General features: G+C 40.9%; 3 long non-coding RNA genes across 3 annotated transcripts in view; 1 reads left to right on the top strand and 2 right to left on the bottom strand.

Moving 5' to 3' along the window:
• The window catches only part of LOC111925155 (uncharacterized), a 69,544-nt gene that overhangs the window by 22,506 nt on the left and 19,261 nt on the right, over positions 1-27,777 (bottom strand). The window lies entirely within an intron of this gene.
• LOC147655282 (uncharacterized) lies at positions 2,177-23,806 on the top strand. Its single transcript, XR_015283595.1, has 2 exons — positions 2,177-2,520; positions 4,186-23,806. It is a non-coding gene; the product is annotated as an uncharacterized LOC147655282 (long non-coding RNA).
• On the bottom strand, positions 20,781-27,777 carry LOC147655281 (uncharacterized). Its single transcript, XR_015283592.1, has 2 exons — positions 22,839-27,777; positions 20,781-21,791 (listed from the first exon to the last, which is right to left on the bottom strand). It is a non-coding gene; the product is annotated as an uncharacterized LOC147655281 (long non-coding RNA).

Below are 27,777 nucleotides of genomic sequence, written 5' to 3'. Positions count from 1 at the left end.
CACCAGTGGGTTGCCTGGGCTAAATCCTTGATAATTTTCACTCTTCCATGATGCCACAAACCACAATATGCTGTGCTGTTCAGCTAGGCTCTATGTTCACACATTTCTGTTTATTCATAACAATCATATTTCTGCATGTTTTTGTTCTTCCAAATGACTTGTGTGTGAGAAGGTCTCCAAGTTGTCAAATTAATTCTCAGATTATTAGGTAAATAAATTTTCTTTTATTTTCTCTTATTTTCTTTTAATCTGTGTGTGCACATTATCTTGTGCACTGTCAATTATGTAGCTACAACAGCTTCTGTATTTCTGCTGCAACTAGAAAACTTTTAAGCACCACCATAAACATCTAGGGTGCATTCTCTGGTAATAGCTCATACTTTCATAATATCCCAGAAAGATAGTCTGATTTTGGCTTATCCAAGACATCCAGTAAGACAATGCAATTTTCATCCCTTACAGCTTATCTAACCTTGCAAATCCTGATCAATCAGACACAGAACAGGTCTGAGTGTCACTGCATGAGTTCAGCAATTCACATCATTGCATCATTGCCATCAGTCTACTCACCTCCCCATTAACTTAATTTGGGAACCGAACTCTTATCAGCACTACCTTTGCATTTTAATCTCTCTGGCCTCCAATAAAGTGTGCAATTCAGTATGATACTCAGATAGATCATGTGCTGCTAGTCAAGGGTGAGTCACCATCAGTCTTGGATGTGCAAAATTGCTTATTGAGCCTAAAGGTGGAGGAGACTCACATCTATTTCCCCTGAATTCATATACAGTTGTCTTTGGATGCACTAATCAGGTATCCAGGAAGGATGCTCAGGTCACCATGGCTGTGATTTTGCATGAAGTCCTTAAAACTGCATTCCTAATTTTGGAATGAGATACCTTAGTCACCTGCAAGAAATTAGATTTATATGATCATAGCTTGGTTGCTTATTTTGACAGATGCCAAAAGTATTGGTACAAGTATCCTTTTCTAATAGCTCACATTGCAGTCTGCACCATTGGATCTGGTTCTCACATGGTTTATGTAAACTTTCCAATGTGCAATCCCTACGAAGAGATGATCAATTATTGTAATTTAATAATTACAAATAAAACCATACTTCAGATTTTTCCAGTGTCATGAGCAGCTGTTGATAGATCTACAAGCATAGAGTATCTGTCCATGCCCTCCCAAGGCTCTCTTGGAACTGCTCAGTGATGTTAAGCACTTAAACAGCAGGGATTTTTTGGGAACAGTCCAGCTTGCTCTGGTATTAGGAACCATTTAGCAAATGGTGATAACTAATTTAATTAGGATCAGATGCTGGTGCCATTTGTGAAGATGATGCCGTATGGACACAACCCACTGTTCTTTGGCTCTGAAGCATCTTTCTCTGATTTTTGGAGTGCTATGAGATACAAGCACAAACACACTGACAGCCATGCACAGTTAATGGTTGGAGTAGTCAGATATTTGTCATTCAACCAAAGTATTTTATCTACTTAGTTGTCAGATGCCATCAGGACCAGCAGTTTTATATTTCTTGAAAAAATTCATTCCTCAAATGACTGTCTCAAAGTAATCAATGCTCTGAAATTCTTGTCACTTACTGTACAATTTACACTTTCAGTTGAATTTACACACTTTGAGTGCTCAGAAGATTGGTCTGCATTGATAGTATATGTCTACTTCTTGTCAGTCAATAGAGGGGTTCTGACTAATTGCTGGTGTTTTTCTGCTGTTGTGGATTATGCCTACATGTTTTCTGGAGCATGACTTCCATTTCTGTCAGTTCAGGAAAAATATCCTCACTTAATAAGCTGTTTTACAGGTCAAGAAAATCCTGTTTGTATTTTTCATATCCCACAATTTGCACAGTTTCCAGCCAAGCTATGGAGCTCCCTGCCACAGGATAACACAGATACTAAAAGTTTCTATGGTTTTTGGAAGATGTTAAACAAGTCAATGGGATCTATTGTATTATCTTCTCTCTATCTAGCAGTGGTGCTGATGACAGAGGCCTGATACAGATTGTTTTACTTATTTTGTCAATCCTGGCTGACAACATTTTGGATCACAGGCTTGATCCAAAGTAGGCATATGACCATATTTCTATCACTTCCACACATCATGGCTGGTGTTGAAGCATCAGGTGAATCAGTAGCTGTAAAGTTTACTTCCAGTGCCTCACATTTGACCACCATCAAAACTGACCACTTGGTGTGGTGACATATAGAGAGAAGTAATGGAAATGCTGCTGACACCTCTGGGTAGACTCCTGATGTCCCCTACTGACAATGACAACAGGATCAGGATTAGCTATAACCCCACTCTTTTTCTCACATGTTTTTTTTCTCTGGTCAGGTTGATTCTTAGTGACCTGGATGTTTATCCCCTTACATTGTGCTTGAGGACAGAACACCTGGCAGTTACATTTATCACACAGCACGACGATGACTTCTTCTTTGACAGCTGAGGGGCCTTCAGCATTTGCAGATATTATTGTCAGTGCTGGTCCTGGTAAGAAGCCTTTTATAGGTAACTGTCAGCTTGCACATCTAGACACACCTTGGGCTGTGATATTAGGTATTTAGCAGGATTTGTGGATTCACAGAATCTGACAGGGACAGCAATGAAAACATTTCTGTTGGGGTCCTGTTAGAGATAAATATCTATAAAGATTATTCAATTTTCTATTCTCTACATGGCTGCTTCAGGTGAATCCTGAGTGAGAAAAGGGGCAGAATTCTAAATGTTGCCTCGTCACTGCATCTTTGATTAAAAATATTCTTGTTGATATACTGCCAATTTGAAACCCCATGAAATCTTGTCATCTCTGTTTGCAATGGAGGAAGAACTAAGACAATGCATAAGACTGAAACAGGTTCCTTACAAACTGGTTTTTAACCAAGAATTCTTTCTTATTTTATTAATCAACGGAGAGCATATCTATTCTGTGACTGAGTCAACACTCCATTATTTCAAATTTCTAAATGCCCTACTCTGGTCCTCCAAGGAGCTCTCCAGCAGAGTTGTGCGAGTTTCACAAGCTCTACTTCCATGGCACATTTTTTTCCAATATTTTCCTCATCAAGAAGCAACAGAAAGAGAACAAAAATACCCTTAATCTGCTGGTTTTTCAAACATTCCCCCACAGTTCTGTGAACACAGGAGAGATCGTTCTAGAGATACAGTAGCTGAAACAATTCATAATGGCTTTCACAGTTGCTTTTTTGATTGGTATGTACAGACACAGGCAGCATTCACAGTCTCTAAGTCTTGGGCAGTCTCCTCATTTTTTAGCTGCTGAGATCCTTTAAAAGAGGGGACAGCTTTCTGCAAAGTGTCACTTGCTGTTGAAGGACTGATGGAAGCTGGTGGCATTTGTCTCTGGCTCTGAGATTTTGTAGATGGGTTTTACTCCCTGAACAGGAGCTCTTTCTCTCCACATTTAAATGTTTAGTTGAGGAAGGTTTGCTATTATAAATTGATGAAGTACAAGTACAATGGCTGAGATAACAGCCATCAATGAGCAGAAATCCATCTTTGTTCACAGAACAGGTAAATACTGTGAGAGCATAACTTGTTTTAAAAGGACTGAGAAGAAACTGATGCAATATATAGTATTAGGTAAGAGTAGAGGTCTACAAAACATGTTCCATAAAATCCCATATCCCCATTTCTAGAGTCATTCTCTTTTTTCTAATCAGAGTTTCCAGGCTCACCAATATTCAGAACATGTGGTTTAGTAACGAAGCCCAGTTTTGTCTCTGTTTAGTTTTTTATGATTGTTTGTTGGGTTTTTTTTGGTTGGTTGGTTTTGGAAGGGTTTTTTTGTGGGTTTTCTTTTTGTGTTGGTTTTTTTGGTTTGTTTTTTTTTTGATGGGTTGTGTGTTTTTTGGCTTTTTATGGTTTTGTTGTTTGTTTGTTTGTTTTTAATAAGCAACCTGCAAAGGTTTTTAAATAACAAAACCAGTGTTTAGCCTCAGTCAGAGGGCAATGCTCTCACTATGTTGCATGTTGCTCAAATCTACAGGAAGGTGAACTCCTGCCCTAAGCAGCAGGGTACAACAGGCATGTGCTAAAGAAGGGAGAAGGGTTGCAGGGCAGGAGCAAATGATGTAAAGACAAGAAAGGGATGCTTTGATTTTTAAAATAAATCTGTGTTGGTTTAAACCTTTTCAGGTGAACAGCACTACCCCAGTATAATGAAACAGAAAGCTGCAGTGCTTAACCCTGGAAGATGAGAGATTTACAGACCAAATCTGTAATGTGCACAGCAAGTAAGAAATGGCAATAACTTTCTAGCTACAAGTCTAGGATCTTCTGTCTAAAGCACTGATGACATTTGATGCAGCAAATGAGACTGGAAGGAAAATTCAGAGTCAACATTTCCCCTGGGGCTTCTGACAAGTAGATGTAAACTGATGGTCATCAGGATCCTCTGCCAGTGGAAGAACATGTCTCAGGACATGTTAAAATTGAGTTATCATTGGCTAAATTGAATTGCATGAAATTTGAGTGTGTGTGTGTGTGTGTTCAGTCCTTTGAACTGAAAGAGCAGATACCCTGAAAAAAGAGAGGAATAAACACCTGTGGTGTGTTTCCACTCAGGCAGTGCCTGGTATTTGGGAACTGGGACCTATGATTTTCCTTCACCAAGCTGAAGTGCTTAGTGTTAAAAGGCAAAAAATGATGTAGTGAACACGGAGAGACATAAATACTCAAGAAAATTTCTGAGTGCTGTGAATAGAAGCCTTAGGAAGGAACTGCCTCCACTTGCCCAAGTATTTGCTTCTGTTACAAAACAGAGTTCCTGTAACAGCTGTGAGTTAGAATAACAGGCAGCTGTGGCATTTCTCTTACAGAGCAGCCACTCAAATTCTCCAGACTCCAAACTGTACAAACTATTTAATTTCTAGTTCTAAAAAGTGTATTTGATCTTTGTTTTTATAAAGCTTTCAAATGTTGTTTTGGAGCTTTGTTAAACTGGGATTTATTGGTGATACAACATCAGGAAACTTGCAAAGCTCCTTTATTTTTCTGAGCAACTGTTTAAGGGTAAAAGTCTGCAAAGGCAAGTATCATTATTTTTGTGTCACTGTCTGTACATAAAATAGAAATTTTAAATCAGACTTTGATCCCATATCTATATATATAAATATATATACACACATATATACACATAAATGCACACGTATATATTTATAGATTTATACATTTAAAATTACATTTATATTATTTGAACACCTCTTCCTTTACTTGATGAATGTTGTATTTATGAAAATAGATTTAGAACTGATGGAATACAACTGATTTCAATAGAAGTTGCCTTGATTAAAGCTAGTGAGTGTACCAGAACAGCCTTTATGTGTTGGGGTATAAAACAGCAAGCTGAAATCACCTAAACAAGTTTACTGTTCAAGCTAGGATTTAAAAGTCCTGAAAATCCTATTTATGTAATTTTTATTTCCCTTTAACCCTGTGGCAATAGCTGGTAGAACTCCTGCCATAAGCACTAATGAATTTTGCATTGAATTCTGACTCTTGGCATTTAGGGCTTAATAAAATCTTCTTTTCCTTTATCTGGAAGATTCCTTTTCTGCTAATTGGTGTCAACATCAATCAAGATCAGAAGTGCAACAACACTAGTTTAAAGGCCTTTTGCTCATCTGCTTTATACCCCAAGTAATATGGAGCTGTAGTCAGCTTACACATAAAAGTGGCAATAAATATCCTTTCACTGTAAAATGCACAAAATTTTTAGAATCTTTGAAAAGTGGTCCTATTGCTGAAAATTAAAAGCTGCTTTCAGATGTCTGTCAGTTACAGAAGTGGCATTTTGAATGAGTGGAGCTGTGCAAAACACTTTGTGTAGCCTTAGAAGAGCTCCCTCTGGATCTCCAAAACTGTGGATGACACTGTGGAGTTTTTCTTTAGAGGAAGATATCTGGAAGATGAGGGCAGTGTCACAGCTCCATGAATGTACATGCCTAATATCACAAGTATCTTTGGGGAAACTTTCAGTTTGTGAGTTAAATGCATCATTGGAACCTGTGGCCAGGGTAGGGTTGGAGGTTGCTGATGGGCAGGACCTTGTTTCCATTAGAGGTGACTGCCCCTTGCTCTGTGCAAGGCTGGAGACCTTGTGTCCTGCTGAATTTGGGGTTTGCCCAGGTCAGAAGCACAATCCAGGCAATCAAGGACTCTGGACATCCCTGCAGAGGATGTTTGGTGCTGCAGAAAGCACTGTGTATGTTGGTGAGACAATGGCTCCTGGGGCAGTCAGCTCCCCCCATCCCTGCAGGAAATGGTAGAAGGGTGCAGCAGCCCACCAAATTCAGTTGCAGGGATGCAATGACTTCTTCTGTCTGTTGAGAGATTTGGAATACTGTTATTTGTCTAGAAAAGCCATGAAAGGATGCTATCTAAAATAAAAACAGCTGGCCATTACACACAGGCTCCTCCTGAGCTCTGATCCTCTCCTGCCTGTCCTGCTACAAGCAGCACAGAAGTGTAATCCTTACAGTGGCAAGGGTCCACAGCCTCTATCTCCAACAGTAACAAAGGGTAGATGTGTGTGTGAGCACAAAGCCAAGGACTGGATGAATACTGGGAAAAGTGGTTTCTGAGGAATGGCCTTTAGTAATGACCAAAATTAGTGTGGCAACCCCAGCTCTGGGTTCCCCATTTCCCTCACTCTTAGTGTGAGTTTGGGGTTGAGAAGGCACATGGAGATCCCAGTGCCTCTGTAGGGCCAGCACAGAAAGCTCCACAGAGTCTGGATGTGTCCTCTGAGAGACAAGGAATTAATTAGTAAAATGGAAGTGAAGAAAAAGATTTTTCTACACAGAGAATCAAAGACACACTGTAAAAACTATAATTATTTTCTTTAAAGCAAGGCTAAATGACATGAAGTGTTTTTCCTGCCTTTCCCGTGGCTGAGCTGGGATAAAATACTTCCCTACACAGAAGCAGTATGAGACTGAAGGAATTGCTGGCAGAGGATCAGGAACAACAAACAGCAATTTCCAGTCCTCCCATGATATCTTGTAGCTCACATTGCTGCCCAGCTCATTGAGCTGCAGCATTAGGGTGGCTTCATCTCACTGTCTGGTGAAGCCTAAATGAAAAATGGGGAGCTTCGTGGTACTTCCTTTGTTAGGGGCTACAGTGCCCATAAAGTAAGAATATACAAAGGAAGGGCAAGCATGTACATGGAGTCATGGGATCATTTATGTTGGAAAAGATCCTTAAGATCATTGAGTCCAACTGTTGACCCAGCACTCCAAGTTGTGGCAAGTCCACAACTGAGCCATCTCCCCAAGTGCCATATCTATATATCTTAAATATCTCCAGGGATCTCCAGTGACTCCAGTCCTTCCCTGAGTAGTCTATTCAATTGTTTGACAACCTATGGGGAAGAAAAGTATCCTAATATCCAATCTAAACTACCCATGGCACATTTTGATGCCATTTCCTGCTGTCATATTACTTGTTACTTGGTAAAAATAAAAGAGGCTGATCTCATCTGGCCACACTCTTCTGTCAGGGGGTTGTAGAGAGTGATAAGGTCTCCCCAGAGCATCCTTTCCTCCAGGTTAAACAGCCACAGCTGCCTCCACTATCCATCATAAAATTGCTCTTGTGCTCCAGACCCTTCCCCAGCTTCATTGCCCTTCTCTGGACCTGTTCCAGCCCCTCAATGTCCTTCCTGAGCTGAGGGGCCCAAAACTGATCAGAGCACTCGAGGTGTGGCTCACCCATGCCCAGCACAGAGGGACAATCACTGCTTTGGTCCTGCTGGCCACACCAGTGCTGGCCATGATGCCACTGGGCTTCTTGGCCCTCTTGCCCACCTGGGCACACTCTGGCTCACGTTTGGCCACTGTCAGCCAGCACCCCAAAGCCTTTCCTGCTGGGAGCTTTCCTGCCCCTCTGCTCCCAGCCTGGAGCTGCAGGGACTTCTTGGGACATGAGGGCAGGACCTGGACTTGGCCTTGATGAGCTTCATAAAATTGGTCTCATTCCATCACTCCAGATCTTTCCAGATCCCTCTACAGAGCCCTCCTAGCCTCTAACAGATTGACATTCCCACCCAACTTGCTGTTGTCTGCAAATTGACGGGAAGTACACTCACTCCCCTCACCCAGATCATCAGTGAAGGTGTTGAACAGGACTGGGCCCAGTCCTGATCCCTGGGGCACCACCACTCTCTGGGCCCAGCCACCCAGGCAGCTCTGGACTCAGCAAAGAGTGCACTGTCCAAGCCGTGGCTTTCTGACTTTTCCAGGAGAATGACCTGGGATGCCAGTTTGACACTGCTTCATCACACAGGCTGCTCTGGTCAACAGAGCAATGGCAAATCTCTTGGTGTCCTGCAGGCCATTGTGCATTTTGAATAATAGCTGCCTGGGGAGCAGGTTAATGCCAGGCACAGGCCCTGTTTGCTGTAACTCGCATGAATAGCTATGAACAGAAAGGCTGAATGTTGTGATGACAACACATCAATAAGCAAAGCCACTTTCTCCACCTTTTGACATGAATTACCTGTCTTGGATACTGCACTATAATCAGTGCTTACATCACCAGGAGGAAAATAAAGGCCAGTATGACCTTCTGGAGCAATAGGACCTGTTTTCCTGCACTGATGAGAGAGTCATTAGTCTGAAAAGTTACTTGGGTTGTCAGTAAGGTGCTCACTGTGTGATGCAGTGCCTTGGCTGAGCCACACCTCTGAGTTTTATTTGTCCCTTTTTCAGGGGATGAGTTCTTTAGAGACTGTTAGAGTAAATGCAGGCATGATGGCTGGGCAGCCTGCAGCACTACAAGGACAGCACACAGCCTTTGTGCAGAATCAAACATGAGCCCTTTGGGGTGGATCACTGGGGTACAGGGGGAGGGAAATGGGAGGAGTGGTTTTGCTGGGATTTCCAGCAATGCTCCTGACCCACCTGGCTGTGTGTGCCCCTGGTGCTGGGGAACGAAGCAGCTACAAAAGCTGTGGGACTGATCATGCTTTAGAGGGGCTCTCCTATCAACAACAAAACAGATTATTTTGTCTCCATTCACCTTCTAGGCAGATCAGGGCAGTCCTTAGTGCTGGTTTTAGCTATTTCCCTCTTCATTTCACACATATTTCAAACAAACAGGGATGACAAAAGCATGCAATTTATTGCAACACACAGTGCTGGTAATTTTGCAGGATCTGAGGCCAGCTGAACAATATGCTGCTGACCTTAAATTGCTCATTCCCTTTTGCTGTTAAGTAAAAGAATAAATCAATGGGTAATTCCTTTCTCCCACCATACCTCCTCTCCCTCCTCCATTTTTAAAGCCAGACATCAGTCCTTTTTATTTAGTCATGACAACACAACCAGTGCAAAGAAAATCTTAGTACCCAACCAATATGTTTAGTTTCTTTTATAGTGTTAATTAGGTATGCTTAGTGCCTTTCTGAGAAAGGCAGGATGCTAACTTTAGAAACTCAGATAATCCTATTGTCAAATATATTTGTTTAATAAAATAGGTTTGTTTCCTTTTTCTTAGAGGAGGACTTAGCTTAGAGGATTTAGCTTCTCCTCTAAAACCCAGACTAACCAGGGGATTGCTGGATACCAGTTATGTTGTGGCCAATAATTGCAGAATTACCTGCTGCTATATCTTGTCTGAGCAATGTGTGCAGCTGCAGCATAGCACAGCTGCTTGAGGAGCTGGGAGAGATGTAAAACCATTTTAATCCTTTGTATTCTTACCTGAAGTTATTGAATAGCATGTTATTAGAAAAAAATGGGGAAGGCTCTTTTTTAATACACACAAAATATGAACAAGGTGCTCCTGCTGCTGTTGAACACGTTATTTGGTAAGTGCAACTTAATTTAGATTTGGAAGTAGCTCAAAGCAACAAGTTCTTTCTTTCATTTATACATATACACTTTCTGAATTGGAGAATCTGTATTGCAATGCACCTTCAACACTTCAAAAAAGTGAAATGACACACAGGGAAAGGGACTGGATAATAGCAAAAAGCCACATCATAGAAGTCTGAAGTATCCCATGAGCCAATGGATGCAGTATTCTTTGTGAATTTGTGTAGGCATGTCTGCTTAAATGTGGTTTTTTTTTTTTTTTTTTTTACAGCATCATGACCACACTGAGCCTGGCAGCACCTGTGAAGTGTGAGCCTGAAGTGTGTTTGTTTCCTTCCCTGCCATGCCCATGGTAGTGAGGCTCTTCCGTGCCCTGCCCAACTTGCTGTGCACAGGACAAAAGGAGCATGGGCAGGCAGGCACTTTATCTGAGCTGTCCATATGGGACCAGAATTAGGATTTCCTACCAGCACAGAGCACCATTCTAATAGCAAGAAATAAGCCATAGGAATTAAATTTTAAATGTATATGCTGCCCTTAGGGGATATTCAGTTTGTATCACAGAGTATCCACAACCATTCCCTTTTGTGCTGTTGGGCAGGGGAGGCCAGTTAAGCTGCTCTGTGGCAAATGAACTGTTAATATCTGAGGCACCCTCTAAGAGAAAGAGGCATGAGGGAACTATGTCAATTTATTGTACTGCAATGAAATATGAACTGCAGCAAAAATAGGAAAAAATCTGTTCCAGTGAACAATCACATTTTGGAATGTTTTTTTTCCTCAGTGCTAGAAATTTAATGAAACTGGAAGTCATCAGGAAATAAATTATTTTCTGACTAAGGAAAAAAGTTTTGGGTTTGTTCAGAAAAGCTGAATATCATTCTCATCTCTGTTTCAGATGAGCCATGTCAGAGAAGCTGGCCATGACGTGGTTTCTCACCAGGCTGTTTCCTTCATGGCTAGTTAGGCCTTTGATTTCACTTGATATGGAAGTACCTGTGGTCTTCTGAGCCTGTAATCCTGCAAGATGAACAATCAACAATAAAAAATAATTTATAAAAAAAAGTGCCAGCAGACCAGTTCCATGAAGTAGAGAGCCAGAAGGTCAGTAGTCCTTGATAAGCAGCTGGCTATGAGTTACCACTGCTAATTAATCCAAAGCATTGCAGTGACAATGTTTTCTGTCACCAAATCATACAATGACTTGGGTTAGAAGGTACCTTAGGAAAAAAACAAATCTTAAAAAAGCTGGTTTCAATGCCCCTGCCATTGGCAGGGACATCTTTCACTTGGCCAGATTGTTCAAAGCCCCATCCAGCCTGGCCTTGAATTTCCAGGGGTAGGGAGTCCACAGCTTCCCTGGGCAACCTGGGCAAGTGCCTCACCACCCCCACAGGAAGAATTTCTGTCTAATATCTGTCACTTCATTCTCCTATATGGTTTTCTGCAGAAATTAATTTTACAGAACCAACATCCGGCATTTTATTTTTTTTAATTTATCTGCCACGAAGTTCCCCTTCCCTCCTCTCTTTACTGGTTTTCCCCCTCCTACTATGAGCCAGGGTGAGTAATAAGAAGCCATTCAGTTTGTGCTGGTTTAAGACTTGTCATCCTGTGCTTTATGACTTAGAATTGGACTTGCTAGGAAAAGAAGCCACTGGGAACAAAGACTTATTCTCTGTTCAGAATGACAGCAGGATAGACAGGTGTCATCTCATGATGACATTTAAAGGTGGAGGAGCCCCATGAGTGAGGGAGTTCAGTCTGATGTAATCAATGTCAACCCTTATGAAGACTATTTTTGTCAACTTTATTTATTCCTTTGAGACATTGCTTTATAATAACAGGAAGACTGTAATTTAAATGGTTATGGGGTGTGGGTGGTTGAATTATTCATTCTTTACAGAAGGCAGACTCCATCAAAATCCAAAAGTGGCCGAACTGCAATATCCTCTCTCTTCCCTTCCCACCTGCTCTGCCCTGAAAAATGAAAAGAATACTATGGCTTCTTCAATTAATCTGCAGGAATGGAAAATTAGCATCTTTCCCTTTTATTTAAGGAAGATGCTTCATGCCTCAGACTTTTACAGACACCTTAATTGGTCATCTTTCCAAGGTTTCTTTCATTAGGAAACAACGAGCAGCATTTTGCAGACAGCCTATGTAAAAATGCTGAAGTTTATTGTAACGTGGATCTCTAAACCACTGAAATAAAGACTTGTGTAGGAAATTTGCAATACCTTCTACTATTTAAATGCAAATATGCATACAGAGCTTTGTTTTAGATATTAGTCATTTGATACAACTTGGGCTTTTTCCCTGCTGTTAAATACCTGAGATTCTTTCTGAGATGCACATTCTTTAAAACCAACCAGAAAAACCCCAAAACCCCAAAACAACAAAAACCCCAACAAGAACAAAGACCACAACAAAATAAACCACAGGAAATAACCCACTAACCTTCTCCCCAGCTTGTGCATCTAATGTCAATATTCCCTGTGCAGCATCTGTAAAAATTTGTTTCATCCAGTCTGGTCCCTCACCTTATCCAAAAGGCCCTTAGGCCACCAGCTGCTGCTGGAGCAGGCACATATAGGGGAATATACTGGCCATGGCATGCCAAATGCATTTGCCACAGCAGCAGCCCTCTTTATTTCTCTGTCTCTTCCTCTAGAAATTTTATGTGGGTTTAAATATTAAAGTTGGACACATATCAGTGTATCCCCTGTGGAGTCTTCCATTGAAGATATCCAAAACCCAATAAAATCAGCTGGTCCTTTTGATGTTTGTAAAGTGGTTGCTCACTGAGGTGGTTGGGCTGGGAGTCCAATATTAGAATCCCATAAAGATATCTACGGAGTATTTCCAATAATTGTGATAATTGTAATCTCCTTGCTGGGTATTCCATTCATCTCACTAGTATATCCTTTACTGTTTTAAAAAAGGCTGTTTAGGAGGATTTGTTTCCTTTATTTCTACCTCAATGTAACATTGATTTTCTTTGTGTCTTAGAGAAATCCCTTAAACAATAAATACATTCAGGTTACGGAAATCTATTCATTTACTAGGCAAAACTCTTGATACTCCTGTCTAAACCAGGATTGTTTCATCTGTACTGAGAAGGAAAAGTGGTTGCTGTGTCAACAGGGTGAAAACTCAGCAATTCTAGCACTTAGGGGCTTTTTGCCTTAATAACGCTGCTCCACTTGCATCTCCCTGTAAAAATAAATGGAGAAGGACAACAGACTTCCAGGTACTTTTCATGATCACAGACCCAAGCACAGCTGGGAAGAACAGCAACTTCCAAGCCCTTTAGGATTAAGTTAACAGGCAAAATAAGCACACGTGCTTTGCTTTACAAAGAAACGCTTTCCATGCTCTCAAATCAAGACTGGTAAAATACAAGGACAAACGTCCAGCTCCTGCAGAAATATTTATACTTACATTTAATTTTCACATCAGGCACCAATGCTATTCATGAAGATTTAAAATGGAAGTCAGAAGACAATAGAGGTTCTCAGCCAAATTAGTATTGTCTGTCAGAAAGAACAAACTCTTTCAGCAGCTGCCACATTAACCATTGGCCTCAGTCAGTTTTCCAGTGAGTAGCAGGCGCTTTTCCAATTTTCTACTATTGCCTTGGCAAGGAGTAAATGGGATCTTGCGCCAGGACACTTGTATCTAGAGCATACTTTGACTCCTTGCTGTGTTTGCAGAAATTCCAGGTACACATCATTAATCACAAAGCCTGTCCGATTCTTGAATTATTTAATACAATATTGGAGCAGATTTGAATTATTTAAAGCAATATGCAAAAGGTTCTCTGTGATATACATGCAGAGATTATTAAGAACCTTGCTAAACAGACTTAAATTGCCAGAACCTAGTATCAGCTCCCCATGTTCAATAGCCCTAACTCGAGGAGGGGAAGAAACAAAATGCTGCTGTCCAACAGCCTCCTGCTTTATCCCAAAATTTACTGCAACTGTTATAAATAAGTGAAATGGTTTTAATCTACCTCATTCAAAACTGCTCAAAACATGACAGGGAAAAATGGTCAGCACATTGTAATTTTGTATTAGTGGAGAATGGAAAAGCCAGGAGGTTTATCTGATCCTCCTGATCCTGTGAACAGGCAGATAGAACATGGGTTGTCTTCCAAAGTGTTTTGAGCTTTCTTTTTTATTTTCCTTTTTTCTGTAGAGACCAGGAATGAAGGAGCAACTTCTATAATGAATCTGGTGGTTCTCTAAGATGCATTAAGAGGGAAAAACATTACTTGTGTCTACCTGAGAAGTTAATTTAGCTCCTTAGTCACACCCAGAACAAGTGGACCACAGCCAGATCAGTACAAAGGGTGCTCCAGGAACTAAATAGCAGAGCTGGACATCAACATGCAACTTCAGCTGAGCCTCAGAAGCAGTTCAGCCCACATTTAGACAATGACTTTGTGACCATGAGCTTATTTTTGGTTTGTAATTATGCTTTCCCACTGAAATGGTCCTCACACTCATTATAAAGATCAGCTGGGAGAAACATCCTGAAACCTGAGAAGGGAGAAGTGGCAGCTGAGTAATTCTCATTGTCAAGAGAATCAGTTGCAGCATCCTTCCTCCTCTTCCTCTTTCCTTACACAGCCATTTGCTAGGGAAGATGGGGACCAGCTCCTTAAATGCCCTTGAGGACAGATGCTTATAGATTTAGGATCCTACAGAAGCGAGCATGCCAGGTGACCCTAAGCTACTGTCTCTGATGATGCCTTCAGGCACATTAGCAGATACATTGTGGTTATTTTCTCAAAACTTTTCATCCCAGCCAAGCAGTTAAACTGAAATTTCCTACACAGTTTTCCCCTTTAGCTTCACAGAGGGATGCTGAGATTCCCCTCCAGTCACAGCTTTGCAGAGCTCCAGTTCTTTATGCAAGAGTGCCTATACATCCTTTAACCTGGCCCAACAGGGACATGGACATTAAGGAGTCATTTTCAATAGAATATTATTTTCCCTCTGTTTCTAAGTAATTTATCTCTGAATAAAAACCCAGTCAGTTTTCCCTGAAAAGTACATAGCATTTTCCCATTGTTAATCTTAAAATACTGCAATTAATTGGTGAAGAAGGGCAGAACAGGGATTACTGACATGTATTTTTTTAGCCAAGTAAATGCAATAGAAGCATTTACCTTCTCACTCATTTTGAGATGGCCATGAACCCATTATATAGCCAACTCTAACACCCCAGGATAATATACGACACTGAATCATCTTAGTTTATCCATCCAGCTTGCCTTGTGAGTTTACAAGGGCTGAAAATCTATTTGCTTTTCGCCTCATTTAGCCTTGATTTAAAGGTATGACAGGAAATAAGTGGATGCCATAGTTCAGTGTCTCTCTGTGTGGAGTAAAGCCTGTCACACATTGCTGACACAGCATGGACATGGGGGTATGACCCCATGACCATAAGGGACAAAGGCAAACACACAGCTCTGTGCCTCACAACAAGGCAGGCACAAAACTCTCAGGATTTTGCCCACTCCTTTTCCAGTGGTTTGATTATTGGAGAAATAATCAAATATCAATAATCAATAAGGCCATCCCACTGCACCTCCACATGGAGTGCTCCTGGGACCGTGCAAAGCATCACGAGGCCCTGACTCACCAGGAACTCAAATTTCTACATCTGTGAAAGGTTTTGAATATTTTGGAAGAGGTTAAGAGCATCTGGGGGCAGCTCTTCTGCCCGCTGTATTGTGCTTCCACTGGTGTAGGGCATGCCTACTTGTGTGATTTGTTTTATAAAGTTATTTAGAGTAAGGTGCTCTCTTTCCCTTCCCTCCCCACAACTCCCCAGGCTTTGCTGACACTGTATGAGGTGGATTTTGTCCAGTACACTTTTTGGACAGTCATTCAGCACCACATCCTCTTTACTTCATGTACATCCAAAATTACAACAGAAAAGTTAATCAGTGCCTTGTCTGTCCTGAAGGCAATGTTATCATACCACAGGTACAGCTGATTCATATTTCTTTCTTTCCTTTTTCAGCATTGCCCATAACCTTTAATTTAAGCATTTTTAAAAGCAAGTGACAAGTCCAGTTGTCTCTTTATGTCTTGACTGGTGAAAAAGGCCTTTATGAATACATTATTTTTGTTTCATGGACATCCATTCTCATCACTTGATTTCTTTGAAATCAATTTTGTGTTTGTAGAACTTAAGAGCTGTGCACTTAACATCCTTATAAAGATTTTCAATCACACATTTACATTAAACCAGAGCCCAGAATATTCACCATAAAATTGTTTTAAGGGTAATATAGACTTTCAAAGGCAAAATATTTTTAGTTCATATTTTCCTTAACTTCTGGATAATTTTAATTGTCTGCTTTTTTTTAAAAAAGAAATGTGTTTGGTCTTTTATGCAACATTATTTTTTTCCCACAGAGCCTTTGATGTACACAAAACCAATAATACAGAGATAACCATCTTGTGCCATTATCGTGGCACTTCAAGACTTCTTTGAATTATTTGTGGTGCTGTAGGGATTAGAAGACTCTCAGTTTATATATGAACATCTTTCATTTCATTTACACAGAACTAGTTCTGTTTATTAAACTTTCAATAGGAGGGCACCATCACAAAGAAGAAAAAAGCTTCCCAGCTTTTATTGTAACTGTGAATTTTGTATCCTGCTGCAGCTCAGGGTGTATTTTCTTTTGCATCATGGCTTCCTTTGTAAAGTGAAATATTTAGGATGAAATCCTGACATCTTATTCATATTCTGCAATAACAACTTCTTCACTGAAATCAATAAGACTATTCAAAGGATAAAAAGTTACATAGTATGTCAGAGGTGGGTAGAACCTGATCCCTCAGAATTTAACTGCATTTCTTTTTGTTTTAGTCAGCTCAACCAAGCTGGATGAGAACAGCCATAAGCCAGTGCTTTGGCTCATGTGAAAATGCTGTTGGTACCAGGAGAGCAGGATTCCAAACCAAACTAAAAATCCCATAAAGTGAAAGATGGAGAAATAGAAAGGGAAATAATTACAGTAAAAAAGCCAATTTGGTTTTCTAAGATCTGCAAAATCCAAATTAAGCAATTTGTTTTTGAAAACCAAGGAAGCAAATTGTACTGCAGTCAATTGCACAGTCATTCAAATAGAAAAAGACTGGGTGAGAAGTCTGATGAAGTTATGGTGACCTACAGCTTTTACTTGATTTTTTATTAATGACAGAAGTATTTTAAGATAGGTATGTTAATAAGCACACTTACCCACCTCAGCTGATGAATTATTATTATGGTTTTGCCCAAAGCAAATGGGCTGAGAAAAGAGGCTACACACTGAACTCATGGATACTGGCAGTACTGATGTTCCTCGAGGACCTTTCTTTAACTTTTACAACTTTTCTCTCTGCTCTTATGTCTGGCTGATTTTTTCCAACAAAACAGCACTTCCTCTACAAGGTGGTGTATCCTGAATGCAGTCAGCCTCACAGGCCACGTCTCAGAGACCAGAAATTCACAGCAGAGCAGCAGACTTCCCACAGGCCACTCAGTGTATGAGTTCAGAGGCAATTGTAAGAATGTTTTGTCCTGTTCTTTTCTCAGATGAGCTGGAAGAATGAAAAAAGTGGTTAAGAGACCTTAACAGAAAGGAGGTAGTGACAGCTCAGCCTGGGGAGCCAGGGATTCTGTTCACTTGAAGACATGCTGAAAGAAATAAGCCATGGCTCCCTTCATTTAAATGTATTTATTTATAATTTTAATGGGGACACGTCACATTATTAATGTAGCAGGAGAGAAAACTTGCAAACTCCAGCAGACCACTGGGTATAGAGTTGCATGGTACTGTGCCTGATTTTGGAGTATGGATGTGACAGAAGGAAGATCTCATGCAAGCCTTGTGTGTCTATTCCTTTGGTAGAGAGAACAGGAATGTTTGAAACATTCATAGACACATAAGATTGAGCCATCTCTCCTAACATTATTCAGTCTGGGTTTAGTCTGCAGGAGGGGATTGGAGGAGTTCTGGTCCCTTCTGACCAGGCTGATTGCCCTGATAAACTCATACTTCCAACTTAACTGCCTGTTCATCTCAGTGGTCTCAACACCTGGATTTACAAGTTTTGTTTTCTGGTACTAAAGCCCCTGATACAGCTGTGGTTGATGACTGTGTCTGCTAAGCTAGGTTATAATATAAATAAGTAACGCTGAGCTGTAAAATTGTGGCTGACACCAAGAAAGCTGACAAAATGGGAACGTTTTTGTCTTTGGAATTAGCATAAGAAAGTTGAGGATGTGCATCAAGTTGATGCAGCTAAACTTCCACAAACAGCTTGAGTTCCATGTGGCAGGATCCTGGGGATTGTAATTAAGATCAATGACTTGTCATTTTAATGAATATGGATCCATAATTGCACTGGGAAATTTAGCTTGTTGTGTCTCAGTGCTACAGTTTCCTTTATAGAAATCAGGGAAGGTAAAAATTCCTTTTTTCTGATTCTTTGTTTCTCCTTTTCCAGTGAGCATGTGAGGGCAGGAGTGTGTTTGTTCTGCATCTGCACCAGTAATGACCTGGACTTGGAGACAGAGTCTAGATGAAGTTGCACAGAAAGTCATGACAACAGACTTGCTTTTCACTTTCTTGGTTATGTGTTGGTACAAATTTAATACAACCAAGCAGTTTTATAGAAGTGAGGCTTCTGCTTTTGATCAGAATCCAGAAACACAGAGTTGTGATAAGAAGTTAATAACAGAGGACAGATTTATTGTACTCTGGAAATGTTTTGATTAGCACTTGTTGGAATTCTGAGCAAGGGTTTAGTCAGTACTTTTTTAACCCAGACTAATTAATCCATCCCTTTCTGGAAATTTCAGTCTATTGTGTCATTCAGCATAAGGGAACAGAAGTGTTTTCCATGATCTATGTAATAATCAGTGTTTTCACCAGTTTAGGTTGCCTATCACAAAGCAAAGATGTGCATTCCCAAGGTGCCAGATGTTTACACCACCGTGTAGGTGAAATGTAGTAGAAAAAGATGTCATTTTGATGACTCTCTTTATGGCATATTCCTACCAGTGCTCATTTGAGAATCTGGGATGACAGTAGTAAATAATGCTGAGTACTCCTATAGCACAAAACACGTTCAAAATTAAATTTTAGTAGTAGTAGGTTGAGAGATCTCTGGAAAAGTGAATGTGTACCAAAGGCAGAAAGTAAAAGCTTGACTGTGATAAAACCATGTCAAGCCAAGAAGTGTTCCCTGGGGACCAACTCTCTCATCTAGAAAAATAATAAAAAATGCTTCCGTGAGAAGGTAAAATGAGATGCCTAAAAGCACTCCAGGGAAATTATTCTGGGGGAAAAGGTAATTGTTTAATTTCTCACTACAGATCAAACTTAACTTCTAATATGGGTAAATACTGAAATTCAAGAGAGACCTTGGAAAAATTTAACAGTTATTAGACTTATCTGTGAAACTTAATATACTTGCTATCCAACCTGACATTACAGAGCTGTTGAGATACTGCAGGGAGGTGGAGGTAGTTTTCTCTTCCTGATATTTCAGAACAGACTGAGATTCCAGATTGGAGATGCCTTTGGTCTGAAGGCCATATTCATAAGAGCTCCAGCACTGTGTAGTTTTGAGAAAATACAGACAATATTTGAGCCAAAGTCATTGTATGTCACTTGAAGTAAAATTTCAATGAAAAAAACCCATGCCATCAATATTTTGGTTGTTTATATTGTGCCACAGTAAAGATCATTTAATTTTGTTCCCTAACCTACCCCTCCTGGCATAAGATACTTGATGCCAGAGGTGAAACTTTTCTCCTCACACCACATAGAGCAAAGCTCCATTGTATGACTTACCAACATTGAGAAAAAGGACTTGTAAACCAGTGGAATTAAACACAACATGTTAAATATAGATCTTGGAACATAAGGGATGAAAAGATAAATATAAAATACATACCAATAATAGCAATACATAAAATTTCTGATGATTCTCTGAGTATTTTTAGAAAGCAGTGCATTGCTGCAGTATGCAACTGAAATATCACCCAGTGAGACTTCAGCATAATTAAGCAATGATTAATCAATACTTAACTAAAGAAATTAAGCTCAGGAGAAACAATTAATTGAAGTTAAGTGAACTTTGACAGCTCATATTAAACCAAGGCTCTAATTAACAAAAGCATTGTGCATCCTCTAAATGAAGGGATGTGCAGGCTTCAGGTGCCAGGGATGGGGTGAGTGTTACTCTGCAAATTTCTTGATGCTGAGGAGTCACTTATGGAGAGCTTCATTTCAAGGCTTTGAAAAGAGAAGAGGATGTTTCTTTGGTTGCTCACAGTGCTGTTTGGTGACTTGACTGTAAGTTTTGACAGTTCAGGTGCTCTCTGGTGGAACAAATGCAGTCTCCTGCTAGGGTTTGCAGCCTAGCCCCATGTCCTTCAGGCTCTTGTCATTTAGGACCAAGCTGCTGGATGAGGTGGCACTGCTGTAATGTCAGTGACATTGCTGAACTCTGTAGAGCCAAGGAACTTCGGCCCTTCACATCACTTGGAGCTCCACAGCCCAATTTCCTGCAGGATTTGTGGCTGTGAGGAACCCCAGCAGGGGCAGCTGTCCCCAAAGGGCTGAGCCCAGGGAAGGTCTGGCACAGGGAGATGGGAGGAACAGTCTGGGGGACCTGAGAGAGCCCAACTGTGACAGAATTTCCTCCTTCTCATGTCTCTCTCCTCTCTGTTCTTGTGTTTTTATCTTCCCCCCAAAGTAACTTTCACTTTTAATGTTAGTAAATGCCATCATCTATGGACACAGTTTATCAATCCTTGTGAATGTGACATTGCCCCAGTTTCTTTTCTGCAAAATTTTCTCAAGAAACCACACAGTCAAGATATCTGATCTAGTGCTTCTGAAAAAATTGATTTATTACCTGGAGAACAAGCCTGGTGAGGGGAAGGAGCAGAATACAGGGAAGAGCTCTAAGTGACCATTGGGGTTTCTTGGCTCTCAGGAAAGGAAATGACCACTGGTTCTGTTTGCAGTAGTCAAGCCATGTCCAACAAACCCAGGCTCGTGATGAGTAAGGGCCAGGAACAGGGGATGGAGACTAATCTCAACCCCAGCCCACCTGAGGGAATTATCCCTCTAGAGAGCAGGGCCTTTCCTTCCTTGGTTTTAGAGGCACTGGAGAGTAGCACAAGTCTGAGATGAGGGGAAAGAAAAGAGATATGATTGGCTAGTGTCTTAATTGCTCTGTTAATTGCTTTGCCTCTGGTGCTCCCATCCCTGCAGAGAAAGTGCCTGAGGGTTATCTCAGCTGTGTGAGTTCCCCTCAGTGATGAGCAATTATCTCCCAGGCAGAGACTACCAAATGTGGCTGTCACAAGATAGCTCCATTTGAAATGATGGATGGGCACAAACGAAGACAAACTTCATTCCCAGAACTCAAATTAGGAGCTGGCATATCCTCATTTGTGTGGATTTGGCCTGATTTTGTAACAGTATGAATGTCAAGGTGTACCTCACCAAAGATTCAGGTCCTGAGCCCAACTCCACAGCTGGAGCCCAACTGAAAAGTCATCTTGGACATTTACAGGTCTGATTTTCCTTTTGTTGAGGCCTCTACAGGATTGGTGTGGCCATGGAAATGTTCTGGGTGTTTTTTGGAGGAGGCAGCATTTCTCAAACCAAAGCTGGGCTATCCTGATTCAGTGAGTCCCCTGCTCCAGGGGGTGGAGGAGCATTTGGAGTCAGGTTAGACAGGGCTGTTGGAGGTAAGGTAGTGTTCTGTGCTTTAAAGCCACAAGGCAGGAAGAGCAAGCTGAGAACATGCCTCGGTTCTGCTCTTTGAGCAGCTGCACAGCAATCCAACAGAGCTCCAGGTGAGGCACAGTCCTGCTTTGTGGGGAAACCTGTGGAGGAAGGAAGAGATTTACTCTGCAGGAAGTTCCAAATCCTAATGGGACAGAGGAAGAAAGTGAAGAAAAACAAAACACATCCCCAAAGGCGAAGGGACCTGCCTGTGGCCACTCAGTAAGGCAGTAGCAGGGTGAGGGAGCACACCCTGTGCTGTTCCCATAAAGCCTCTCCAGTGAGAGTGCCTGGTCTGGTGCTCGTGTGGGTGAGTGTTCCCAAGCAGCTCTATAAATGTGCATTATTGCTGTGCTCTTGCTTGCCATATTTCCTCTTCTTTATTCACCAAGTGGTGGGAGCTGTCTCTGGCTCATCAATTAAACCCAAGAGTGATGATTTCCAAAGGTATTGCTGCTTAGTGAAAGAAATTCATCCTTAGGCTAAAGGACAAAGCACAAGGCCTAAGTGTTATTTAAATGGCTCATAAAACATGTGCTAGCTCTTTAGCCAGAATGAAAATCACCCTTAGCCAACATAGGAAATATCCTGCTTTCCTCTGCCTTCCCCAGTCTTCTCATGATGATGAATTTCTTTCCTCTTGCTCCCCATTATTTCTGTAAATGAGAATATGCTGTAACATTGCTGAGGTTGGGCTAATTAAATCAGCTCTTTCTTATCTCATTGATCTGCATTTTAAAGCTGAGCTGATTAAGGATGAGAAACTATATTTGATTAGAAATATGCTTTTGCCAGTTAGTTACATCAAAGGGTAGATTACAGCCAAGCAGAGGAGCTGAACCCACATGGCTGTTCTTTCTCCTGGATGTTAAAAGGAAAGAGAAATAACATGAAATAAAAAACAAACCCCAAGATGCATTTCTAACCCATATTTTTTCAGGGCAAATTATGATACCTTTGTTTTATCCTCTGTAAAAGGAAAATAAGAAGAGAGACTGTGATACAGAGAAAAGATTTCCAAGAGCTGTGCAATACTATGGATAGTGTTTTACTAAACATCCAGCAGAAATCTCACTAAAACTGCAATCCCTTCCTGGTTTTATGGTGGCATCAGCAGAGTCATTTAGCACCCAGGACCAAATGCTTACCTGAGCTGGCAGCCAGATCAAAGGCTCAGAGCAGGTCCTCGACTGGTCCTCTGCCTGGGCAAGCTGCTCAGCTCCTGCCCCAACCACCATGACTGTTAAAGAAAACATTATGCCTGGGGTGACTGCCTGGCAAAGTCCTTTGTAAAGATCCTTCATGTAGCAAAAGATTTTGGTGGCTCCAACGATTGCTCCAATATCTGCAGCTCAAGGAAGGGTGAGTCAGGAAAATTTATAGAAGGCAGAAATTTTAATATTCTTCCTCTTTGAGTTTTCCAAGAAGACTCAGTGCTGTATTTAGTGCCACAAATTGGAAGATGGAAAAGAAACCGCCTGTCATGTGACCTCCTGCATTGGGCCACCATGCAGCCATCAGAACAGCTCCTCATTTCTCCTCAGTAGGGTTGGGACTGACACAGTGACTTTGTTCCTGTGTGCCACTGCTGAACTGTTGTGGCAGGTGTTTGTTTTATTAGTTGTTCATGTTACTGTTAATGGTTTGTTCTGATGTTATCCCCGTTCTTCCCAAGTTGGTTTATCCCTGAATATTATCCCTTCCCCTGAACTTTCCTTCATTGTAAACCCAACCCTCTGTTCCCCAACCTTTCCTGCCTATCAAGGCAATCCTAACCCTTTCCCTATCAGTCATTGTAAACCCTGCCCTTTGTTCCAGACCCTTCCCTGTCACTCCTGCATTGGGCCAGCCCCTCACTGTACCTCCCCCTTTGAAATCCCCTAAATCTGGATGTCCCATTGGCCCATGTGACCTGGTCTCTCATCTCCCTTATCCTCATTGGTTTCTGTATTGTAAACCCTGGCTCATGCTCCTCCCCTGTTGGTCTCTGATTGGTTAAAAATTTGTACCCACCCCTCTGAAATCTCCCTATATTTAGTCCAGAGTGCAGGGGTTCCCAGGGGTCTTTGGTCAGGGACCTCCTTCAGCAAATAAACCTTTCCTTGCTGGAATTTCATACTAAGAGCCTCCTTCTCCTTTACCCACTCTTTGACAGTGGTAGATGATTCTGATGGTTGAGCACAGGGCCCAAAAGGTTCTGCTTCTGGTGAAGAGAACTGTTGGAAAGGTAGAATCAGAAAGGAATTATAAATACGACTCCTTAGCCAGAAAGGCTAAGGAAGAAATACAAATGAAAGCACGGTTTGAATAATTCAAAGAAACCGGTCTGGTATGGCAGGACACATTCTTTCCCCCAGTAAAACTAAGCTGAGACCCCTGTCCCCAGCCTTATAAAGAAAGGTCTGAAGGACCCTGAGATAACTAAAAGCATGCAAAAGCAGCAATTTCTATAGGTTGCACACAAATGTTACTGTATTAATATACTTACAAAGATTGGTTAATGAAGGAGTAGAATATTCACTGTATAGATTATATAAACAATTGTAAAGGAGAGCTCGCTCTCTTGCTGTTCTTTCTGTGCTCTTGCTTCTCTTTTTTTTTCCTGCTCTTTCTGCTCTCTTTCATCCTCTTTTCCTGGCTCTCTCACTTCTGTTCTGTTACTCTCTTTCTTAGCTATCTTAAGTCTTAAACTCATGTATTCATATTCTACCCCCTTTTGTATTGTTCTCTCCAAGCCTGCTTTGAGCTTCATCTGCTGGCTTCTAGCAGGGCTCTGTCTCTGAAATAAACTACTAACATCTCCACTATAGAGGTCTCTGCTGTGTCCCAGACAGTCCATGCCTCGAGGTGTCTCTTACAGAGAACGCTGAGATCGTTCCCTCCAAGGCAGTTCTGCACACCTGGCGTGGCTGCTGGTGGTGTGTGCTCCCCTGAACTAGCCTGGGCTCCTGGGCTCTGGCAGAAATGTGTCACTGAACTGTACAAGGAAGTGGAGCAGAGCCTCTTAGACCTCCCTTCTCCAGACACTCTGGCTGCAGCTGAAAAAGGAAACAGCAGTTTTACCCTTGGAGTAATACTGTGCAATATTATACTTTATTAGTGACATGTAAGTGTTAAATAGGAAGGAGTAGAAGGTGAAAGAGAATTTTAAATCCCTTTTCTTGAACAAAGAGTACATTATTAGTAATTTGATACAGACAACAACAGTAACCATTGTCCCTATATCAGCCCAGTGCACTTTCCTGAATACCACAACCAGCAGAAATGAGTTCCTCTCTATAGCTGCACTCTACTCCTTTGCCTTTTTGCTCAAAACACTGATGTGAGGGGACTGCACGTAGGAACTTGAGCAAAGTTTGTTTTCCATTCAAAAGCAGGAATAGATTACGATGACAGGCTACTTGCAGGAAAATATTTATTAAAAAACACATCCCAGACATCAAGACTTGTATGCACAGAAACAGCTTTAGACCTAGTCCTTAAAATGTGATCAAAAACAATTGAAAACTAATCTGTACATAAATTTAACCACCAAACAAAAATACAGAGTGAGAAGAATGGTCAACTTATCTGGCATGGGGTTTCTAAAATACTTGTCTGATCTGTAGAGAAACAAAACCAACTGTTACCAATTCATGGCTTATTTTTTTTTTACTTGTGTCACAAGTGAGATAGTGCAAAAAGCTTATTTATTTACTTTGAAGAAATACAGATATTTATCCTTACATGAGAATTAAAGAAACTCTCTGCAAGAGATTAATCACAGCATGCCACGATGAGATTTAACAAGCATGAGATGAGAATAGGAATTATATTTCTATTTTTGCAGTGGCTGTATTTGCTTGTATTACTGTTCAGAGATAATAGTAGCTCTAGAGGCATTACTGTTGAAATCCATGAAATTTCCCTTGAATTAAAAGAATCCTTTAAGGAACAATAAGGATGAGGAAGGTGACTTCAAACTAGTGAGTCTCCTTCCAGAAGACTGATTGCTGTAAACGGTAGCTCAAGTTAGAAGGGATTGAATATGCTTTGTCCTTCAAAGAGTTGGACTTCATGCATTTAATTTTAGTTTTACATGTTAGGCAATGGGATTTACAAGGAAAGTACTCAGGATTCAGGTTTCAGAATTTACCTTCAAATGTGAATTTACTTTATGCACAGTGACCAAGACCACATTTCTGGATAGCCATCCACCACTGTCAGTTTGTCAGTTAAAGTATTTAATAAAATCCCAATTCAGCTTTGAATACAACTTCCAATTGCCTTTTTATGCACCAACTACCCAAAAAATTTAATTGATAAGTAAATAATTGTTCATTTTTATTAGCTATGTGACAACAGAATTGATCCTGTTTAAAATCTTTGAAAGTTTCTCTTCAGTGGATGAATGCAGCAGCCCAAAATTAAACCTCCATTAAACCCAAATTAAAGGCTTATTTATGATATTCAGTTCTTGTATTTTTCCAAACAGGAGGTTAACTTCCTGGCCAAAGAAGGTCACCAGTACCTTGGAGCTAGTATTTATTTTAAAAGATCTGTTTCAAGAACATTCATGCTTTGATTCATTAGTTTCCTCTGCGAGGCAATAAGAAAATGCCTGTTTAAGAGACACTGCAATGATAAAAAATAATAATGTCTGAGTAATACTGGGGGTGGTGTTTCCAGTGTGTATTGAGGAGGCATTTGAGTGAAACTGTGTTGCCAAGTTTGCAGGTTTTTTTATTGCAGTGATTAATAGAAATAGTTGTTCTCCTGAATTCAAGGTTGTTATTCTGTCTAGGTTTACAAAGCCTGTTCAACTGGAGCTGTGTACACATGTTCAGGTGTAGGTGAGGAGGCCACTGGCTGATTTCCTGCTCTTAAATGTGATTGAATATAATGTGGCATTTCTAAGGAAGACTTTTTCTATCTCATGTCTAAGAAAGCTCAGAAGTATATTCCTTCCATTTATTTGTTCATTTTAGAATAGTATCAATTGCTTAAAAAATCTCAAGTAGTTGTATCAGAGAGGCCAACAAGAGGTCCTCCTTTGTGTAATATGGGAATCCCCCATGTCTCCCCTCCATCTAGATAACACCCAGAAGCAATATGGGAAACTCTCAACAGATGGAGCCCTTTTCAGCCCAAAACTGTCTGCAGAATAGAGCTCAGCAGCAGGAATGTGTTTGAAGGCAGGTAGGTCCCTTGCACAGAAGCATGGGATCGAGCAGAGAAGAATTTTCTGTCTCAGAGCCTCTCCTCAGGTCTAGGTTGCACTGTTTGTGCAGTCAGAGGGGTGATTGTGTGTTTGACAAGGTCTGTGCAGACACACCTTTTCCACTGAGAAGCTGAGACTTCTGACCATCCCTGGCTGCTGGGCAGACGTGCCCATGTGCCCACACATTGTGCTTGAAGCCAGTTCCACCTGGATGGATGCAATCATTTTCAGGAATGAGATGTCAGTCAAAAGCTTAGGAAATGGAGGCAATGCTTCCCTGGCTCCAAAAGTCTCCCTGATCAGTGGAAAAGGGAACTGGGGGAGCTTGTAATCTTTGCTTTGAATAAGGCTCTCTTTAGGAAAGCTTCTCATACTTGGGTGAGTGCATTGAGCTGGTCTGAGTGACAGAAAGTAGAGTGGTATCTCAGAGCCTCTTCCAAGGTTACAGAATGAAGGAGCTGTGGTAGCAAGCAAAGAAGAGACCGTCATCCATGTTCCCAAAATCTGAAACCCCTCCTGAATGTTCATCTCAGGGCCAGTATCTGTAAGGAACAGCTGGTAATGGCAAAGGGTTATGCGAAACTGGAACTCGCAGTTTGATCCTTTAGCATATCTAATTATTCAATTGATTTCAAAAGAGAAGGAATATTTAATATGTCTAATTGAAGCAGAAGATGGTGCTTTCAGTTTAGCGGAGCTTCCTCAAAGGGTTGCATAAAGTCTAAAATTAATACTCATATTTTTAAATTTACGGTCTCCTTATTACCAATCCTACCATAGCTGAAATATCACACATTTTAAATTTTCTGGGATAACATGCAGCACAACATTTTGTGGCTGCTTTAACAAGCTTAGAAAATCACATTGCAAAAAAAAAAAAAACCAAA

This window comes from Cyanistes caeruleus, chromosome 1 (genome assembly GCF_971803275.1).
Source record: "Cyanistes caeruleus chromosome 1, bCyaCae1.hap1.1, whole genome shotgun sequence".
Taxonomy (NCBI): Eukaryota; Metazoa; Chordata; class Aves; order Passeriformes; family Paridae; genus Cyanistes; species Cyanistes caeruleus.
Note: the sequence above shows the minus strand (reverse complement) of the source record. Positions and strands in the feature narration are given on the sequence as shown.